The sequence below is a fragment of the Echinops telfairi genome, unplaced genomic scaffold (genome assembly GCF_000313985.2).
Source record: "Echinops telfairi isolate 266 unplaced genomic scaffold, ASM31398v2 ScPeMD7_655;HRSCAF=1070, whole genome shotgun sequence".
Lineage (NCBI taxonomy): Eukaryota > Metazoa > Chordata > Mammalia > Afrosoricida > Tenrecidae > Echinops > Echinops telfairi.
Window position 1 is genome coordinate 34,663,999 of NW_022104553.1, and position 7,441 is coordinate 34,671,439.

Consider the following 7,441-nt stretch of genomic DNA (forward strand, 5'->3'; position numbering starts at 1 on the left):
TCCCCGCGCCGCGCCGCAAGTGCGACCCTGAGGGCCAAGGTGAACCTCTATCCTGCGGGCTCCAAGGGCGGCCGCTGAGCGGTGCACGAGCAGCCCACAGCCGGGCAAGGCGCCGGTGGGCTGCAGCCCAGACCACCCGAGTCGCCGAGGTCGATCCAGCTCGGCCCTCGCTCCAAACAGAGGTGGGGGGAGGGGGGAAGGCCCACGGCCGTTTGAGGCCCGTAGTGTAGCGCCCTGGGGACCGGTCGCGCCGGCGAGTCACGCTCAGAACGTGGCGTCTGAACTTGAGCCACTCAGCCCTGCACGTTATGCAACCCCGAAGGAATTAAACGGTGACCGGATTTAAAGCGGGACACCGTTGACGGGGGTGGGGTTCCTGATGAAAAATTTCGTCTATATGGACCAAATAGACCGTTCCCTAGCTTGTCGTGCATTCTTTCCAAAAATCGGGACCGTTTTAAAACGCCAAAAAGCGGGACTTCTGGTCGTCTTACATTCGTCCCCCAGGCCTAGCACTCCTAGGCAGAAGTCTTTGGCACGTGCATTTCGGGGTGGGGTGGTGGGGGCACAGTTTTGGCAGCAGACAGACGGGCAAGTTACACCCTCAGAGGCTGGTAGATGCTGGGCGCAGCTGGATGCATCTACCCCCTTGATGAGTTGGAGACCTGGCTCAGAAAGACCCTAAGAAGGCTAAGCTAGATTCAGTATGGGGGTAGTCTGAGAAGGTCTTGGTTGAGAGTGGAAGGGGACACCCCTCCGGTCAGGGTGTAACAATGGAATATCAATATCGTGAGATGCAATGTATTTTAAAATTAACCTGCAAGAGAATAATGACAAAAAATATGTTCAAGAAATCCTTTAAGTAGAAAAAGAGTTACTAAACTCTACGTGGAATACTGTTTACCAAAGTTTTATAACTGTACCAATACAGACAGAAAGGCATGTGTATAATGAGGTCTCTGGAAAGTTACACCAACAATTATTAACAGTAGTTATAGCCAGGATGTGTCATTGTAATTTACCCCCCTTCTTGAGTAGCTTTATATTTTGACCATTATCATGTACTTCTTGTGAAATCGTTTAACATTTTAAGTGGACACTGTTTCAAGGAGAGGGGGGGAATAAGATTGAATCTTTGTTAAATAATCCTTCATTAAGCATAGATTAAAACTCAGGCATGAAGTAACCAGTCCATGGTGCTCTAAACTTCTGAAATGAGAAGATGTAACTGGAGAAGGAGAAAGAAATACACAGGAAGCCAGCCTTGCAGCTCACAGGCGCAGACAGACAAAGACCTTTAAGGCTAACCACAGAGTCCGTATTTGAGGCTCATCAGCCCTGGTGGGAAGAAAGATGACATCGTCGGCTCCTGAGAGAATTGATTCAAAGGCAGTAGGTGTGGTTTTTCTTGGGCTTTGCTTAAATGAAGCAGGACCCCTGGTTTATTTGATTCAGGACAATTGTTTTTAGGTGCTGTGAGAGCCACCCCATGTACAACCCCACGTCATGTCATTATATAAAGAGTAATTGTGCATTAAGAAAACATCCCAGCCCAGTTCAGATCAAGTCCATAAGTCCAGTACCCATCTGTAAATTCCTCTTCAGACTCATGCAACATATGCAGTGACGCCGACTGCAGGAAGATCACAGGCCAGTGAGTGAAAAGTCTTGTGGATCCAGTGGCGGTGGAAGCATCTCAGCGCTGGCGTGGGTCTCCAAGTGGCTCCTCCAGCTCCAGGACTCTAGTGTAACTCCATGTGTTTTGTCAGCAAGAATACCAAGCAGAGGCTAACAAGCATCCACTCTCCATCTCTATGAATTTGTTTCTCTAGTCTAGTCAGACTAGCACAATGACCAAAGATACAACTATTAATAATAGTTTCATTTTCAAACTTTGTTAAAATTATAAGCCCAGGTACTATCTCTTTCGTACAGCACATGTCTATCCTCCAATGACTAAAGACCAACATCCTAACTAGGAGAATGTAGAAGAAAATGTATTCAGAAGAACTCCCTTTCCACCTGTAATGTTTGAGGCACCCGTTACCCCATGGGGCATACCTTATTGTCTTCTACTGCCAGCTCAACTACTTCCATTTCTACTTGCTTTGATTTAAAGATTAGATCAGTTCAGATGCCTCACCTTTCAGGTAGCACTTATGGCTTGTTCTCTGTCCCCCGTATCTGTCCTAAGGAATTCCCAACCAGAATAGAAATCAAACTTCCTCTTAGGACTCCAGGAGATCTTAGAAATTTATTGCCTAAGATACAACATAAAAGTCACATTTCACAAAGGCTCAGAGGCTAATATAATAAATTAATATGAGCCTTTCGAATGCATGCACACATATCAGTAATAAGAAAACATTTTGCAGTAGGGCACAAGTTCAGCCTTCTCAACAGAAACCACTCTGTATTTTAAAAAGTGACTGCTCTTGGTCCATTGGTTGTTAAATTTAGTTAGAGGAGAAATAGCAGCTGGTCACACGAGAATACTAAAATGTCATTAAACGATAGCCATTAATTACGCTCAGAAACAGCTGCTGTGGGGATCGTCCTGGGTTTTGCAGTGGCGCTGTGCCTAGGGTGCAGCTGACATCAATCTGTCTTTGTTAGTGACTAAAGTTAGCAGATAAAATTACCGCTGCCTCTGTATTTCCATGGCTTACCACGTTAAGAACAATGAAAACAGAGACTAGATCAACAGTACAAGATATTAGGAAGTTTTATAAAATATATTCCTTCTACGTAACTCAGCCAGTCCGCTCCTAAGTATTTATGCAGGAGAAATAAAAAAGATCTAACTATGCAAAGACTGATGTGCAAATGTTCATGGTAGCTTTCTTTGGGCTATGTCAAAACTGAAAACAACAGGTGATAGGATAAAGTGTGGTACCATTACTTAGCAATGAAAATAAACAATGGATAGAATGGTCTCACAATATCTGACCTAATAAAGTTAGATATTAAAGACATTGCGATTCCATTTATATGAGGTTCTAGAACAGATACAACAAATATTCATATAGAGATGGAAACTAGAGCAGTAGTTACGTCACAATGGGGATGGTAGTGATTGTTTGGAAGTATGCCAAGGGAACTTCCTGCAGGGATAAAAATACTCATTTCTTGTTCTGGATTGCAGATAAACAGGGATGTACATGTGTAAAAACTTCAGACTTTTATATTATGATACAAGTGAATTATGCATCGTTTTTAATGGGAAAGAAAAAATGAAAGAAAATAAAGAGCAAGTATGGAAGTTTTAAACTCATGGACAAGGAATAGAGTAGAGAAAGACATAAACCACAAACAGCTTATTACCTATGGACTAATCAAGGACCCACACTCAAAAAACTGAGACCTAAAAAATATCGTAGGCTTTAATAGTAACTACACGATGGAATCAAGATTTATAATGAAGGTCTTTAAATTTGTAAGTGACAGATTTATTACTCAATAGGATTTTATCTGTTGACGTTGTTCTCTGCCGTGAGTCAATTCCTGCCCTATGTACAATAGAACGACACACCTCCTGCCCCTTTGCCATTCCTACAATTGTTCTTATGTTTGAGTTCATCGTTGCAGCCACCGTGTCAATCCATCTCACCGAGGGTCTTCCTCTTTCCACTGCCACTACACTTAACCAAGCATGATACCCACCCCCAGGGACTGGTGGTTCCTGATAACAAGTCCAAAGTACTTGAGACGAATTCCCGACAGCCTGGCCTCTAAAGAGCATTCTTGCTGTGCTTCTTCCAAGCTGGATGTGACTGTTTGGCAGTCCATGATACTTTCAGTCTTCTTTGCCAGCACCATAGTTGAAGTGGATAGGTTTTTCTTCTTTCTTATTCAGTGTCCAATATTCACATGAATATGAGGTGGCTGAAAATACAATGGGGTGCGTCAGATGTACCTTAGGCTTCGAAGTAACATCCTTGCTTTTCAATACTTCAAAGAGGCCTTGTGCAGCAGATTTACCCAATGTCATGTTTGTTTGATCTCTTGACTGCTGCCTCCATGAACGTTGATTATGGATCCAAGCAATATGAAATCCTTGACAACTTCAATGTTTTCTCCATGTATCTTAATGTTACCTATTGGTCCAGTTGTGAGACATATTGGTTACGTATTGGGTTGCTAACTGCCAGGCCAGCAGTTTGAAACCACCAGCCACTCCATTGGAGAAAGATGAGACTTTTTGCTCCCGTAAAGAGTTACAATCTCGGAAACCCACAGGATTTCTACCCTATTCTATAGGGTTGCTATGAGTCAGAAACTATTTGATGCTAGTGGGTTTGTTTGGTTTACATTGAGTTGTAATCCATAGTGAAGGTTGCAATCTTTGATCTTCATTCGTAAGTCCTTCAAGTCCTCCTGACTTACTGTAAGCAAGGTTGTGTCATCTGTATATTGCGGGTTGTTAATAAGCCTTCCTCGGGTCCTGATGCTGCATTCTTCTTATAATCCAGCTTCTCTGATACTTTTCTCAGCATATAGATTGAATAAGTATGATGAGAGATACAACCCTTTCCTGATTTTAAACCCATCATATTCCCTTATTCTGTACTTACAACGACCTCTTGATCCATGTTTAGTATCCCCATGAGCATAATGAAAAGTTCTAAAACTTAAAAAAAGAAAAGAAAAGACAATTTCTGGGGTTCCTATTTTCTCAAGGCCATTCATAGTTTGTTATAATCCACACAGTCAAACGCCTTGACACAGTCAATAAAATACAAGGAATCATCTTTCTGGCATTCTCTGCTCTCAGCCAAGAGCCCCCTGAGGTCGGCCATGATATTTTTTGGTTCTATGTCCTCTTCTCAATCCGGCCTGAATCTCTGGCAGCTCTCTGGCAGTGTACTACTGTAAATGTTGGATAATCTTCAGCAAAATTTAATCTGCATGAAATATTAATTATACTGCTCTAAAGTTTGCGCATTCTGGTGAGACATTTTCCTTTCAAATGGCTACAAACATGTATCTCTTCTAGTCAGTTAGCCAGGCAGCTAGCTTCCTCTTTTTTTTTTTGGCATAGACGTGCTTCCATTGCTTCATCAGCTAGTTGAAACATCTTAATTGTATTCCATCAATTTCTCGAACCTTGTTTTGGGCTAATGCTTTCAATGCAGCGTGAACTTCTCATTTCAGCACCATTGGTTCTTGCTCCTATGCTGCCTCCTGACATGGAATGTCAGCTAGTTCGTTTTGGTACAGCACTTCTGAGTACATTTTTGTCATCTTCTTTTGATGCTTCCTACATCATGACATATTTTGCCCACAGAATCTTTCAATATTGCAAATTGAAGTTTGAAAATTTTAATTGAGTTCTTTCAGTTTACGATATGTTGACTGTGTTCTTCCTTTTGGCTTCCTAACTCTAGGTCTTTGCACACCGCGTTATACTATTTTATTTTGTCTTTGTGCTTCCTTTTGAAAATTTCTCTTCTGCTCTTTTATTTCATACTTCTTTTTCCTTTTGCCTTAGCTACACTGTAATCAAGAGTAAGTGTCAGACCCTCTTCTTTTGCTTTCCTCATGTATAATTAGTCCTTGATGTCATCCCACAGTTCATCAGGTCTTGTGTCATTCGTGTTGAATGCATCAATCAACACCTGTTCTTGCAATGTTCTCAAAATTCAAATGGGATGTACTCAATCTGATTTTCGTTCTCATGGACTTGTTTTAATTTTCTTCAACTTTAACCTGAACTTACCTATGAGCAATTGATGATCTGTGCAAGCTGCACATGTTGAGTGCCTCCATAATTTCTTTCCATGATAAAACAAACACACAAAGTCATTCCTACCAAGTTGATGCTGACTCATAGTGACCCTATAGGTCAGAGTAGAAGCACCCCAGAATTTCAAGACTGCAACTCTTAAAAAATATATATACATATATTTATTTCAGTCAACTTATGCAACAAATAAAACATACAGAAAACATTTTCTCATCACCATCTATTACTTTATCAAATAATATCTTTGAAAACATTCCTTCAGTCATTATAAAGTTCTTAAAATACAAAAGAAATTAAATCTGTAAGAAAGTCTAGTAGACCAGATGCTGTTGCCAGGACTTATGTTGTTGGGTTACGACTCAGTACATTTCACGCCATCCACCTCCACTCATGCTGCCTAGTCCCTAGTGCCCTCCACTCCTGCCAATGCCACCGCCACCACCACAGACACCCCCCCAACCATGAGGAGTACCTCATTCTCCACTGTAATTGTTCTCCATTCTCTTTCTTCCAACAGATTCATGGCCTCCTGATTATCCATTTCATCTCTAGCCTCCTATTCCAGAGCTTCCCATTCCAGAGCCTCCCATTCCAGAACCACCTCCAGGAGGAGAATTTAAGAAGAGTTCAATGCATTTTTATCTTTAGACACGGCAGCTACTGCATCTTGATGTGTCACGAACTCTACATCTGCTTCTGTTGATCTGCCATCAGCTCCAATATCAATATGAACTTGTTTATTGGTAAGCAGAAATTAGCAATGTCCTTTCATTTTCATGATCAGATGATCTTTTCATATGTACAAAGTGACCACCACGAAAACCTGAATCTGTGCAGTATGGCATCGATGCAACATACAACTGTCCTCTAGTCCTTTAATGCTTCCTCCCTTCCCCACTATCATGACCTCAATTCTACCTTACAAATCTGACTAGACCAGAACATATACACTGCTACAGATAAGCGCCCCAAACACACGGAATTCAGGACAGATAACCCCCTCAGGACCAATAATGAGACTAGAGATACCAGGAGGGGAAGGGGAAGGTAGGGGGAGAAAGGGAGAATAGATCACAAGAATCAACATATAACCCCCTCCCAGCGGGACGAACAACAGAAAAGCGGGTGAAGGGAGACAGTGGATGATGTAAGATATGAAAGTAATAATTTATAATTTATCAAGGATTAATGAGGGAGGGAGGGAAAAATGGGCCGATATCAAAGGGCTCAAGTAGAAAACAATTGCTTTGAAAATGATGATGGCAACATATGTCCAAATGTGCTTGACACAATGGATGGATTGTGATAAGAGCCCCCAATAAAAGTATTTAATGAAAAGAAAAAAAGACAGAAAACTGGTGAATTCGCATCACCAGCTTCACCATAACTGTGCCCTCCCATACCTCTTCAATCTCTCATTCTGTCATCAAAGCCATAATTTCCATAGCCATAATTATTATAGCCACCATAGTCATCAAAACTTCCATGCCCAGCTTCATAATAACCCCCCTCTTCCTCCTATTGGTCTCTCCGATGGTCCCGGTTGCTTTCCCAGTAATCTTCTCGGTGGGTCACAACAGCCTTTGATTTCACTCTGACAATCAAGAGTAAGTGTCAGACCCTCTTCTTTTGCTTTCCTCATGTATAATTAGTCCTTGATGTCATCCCACAGTTCATCAGGTCATCACCATCTAT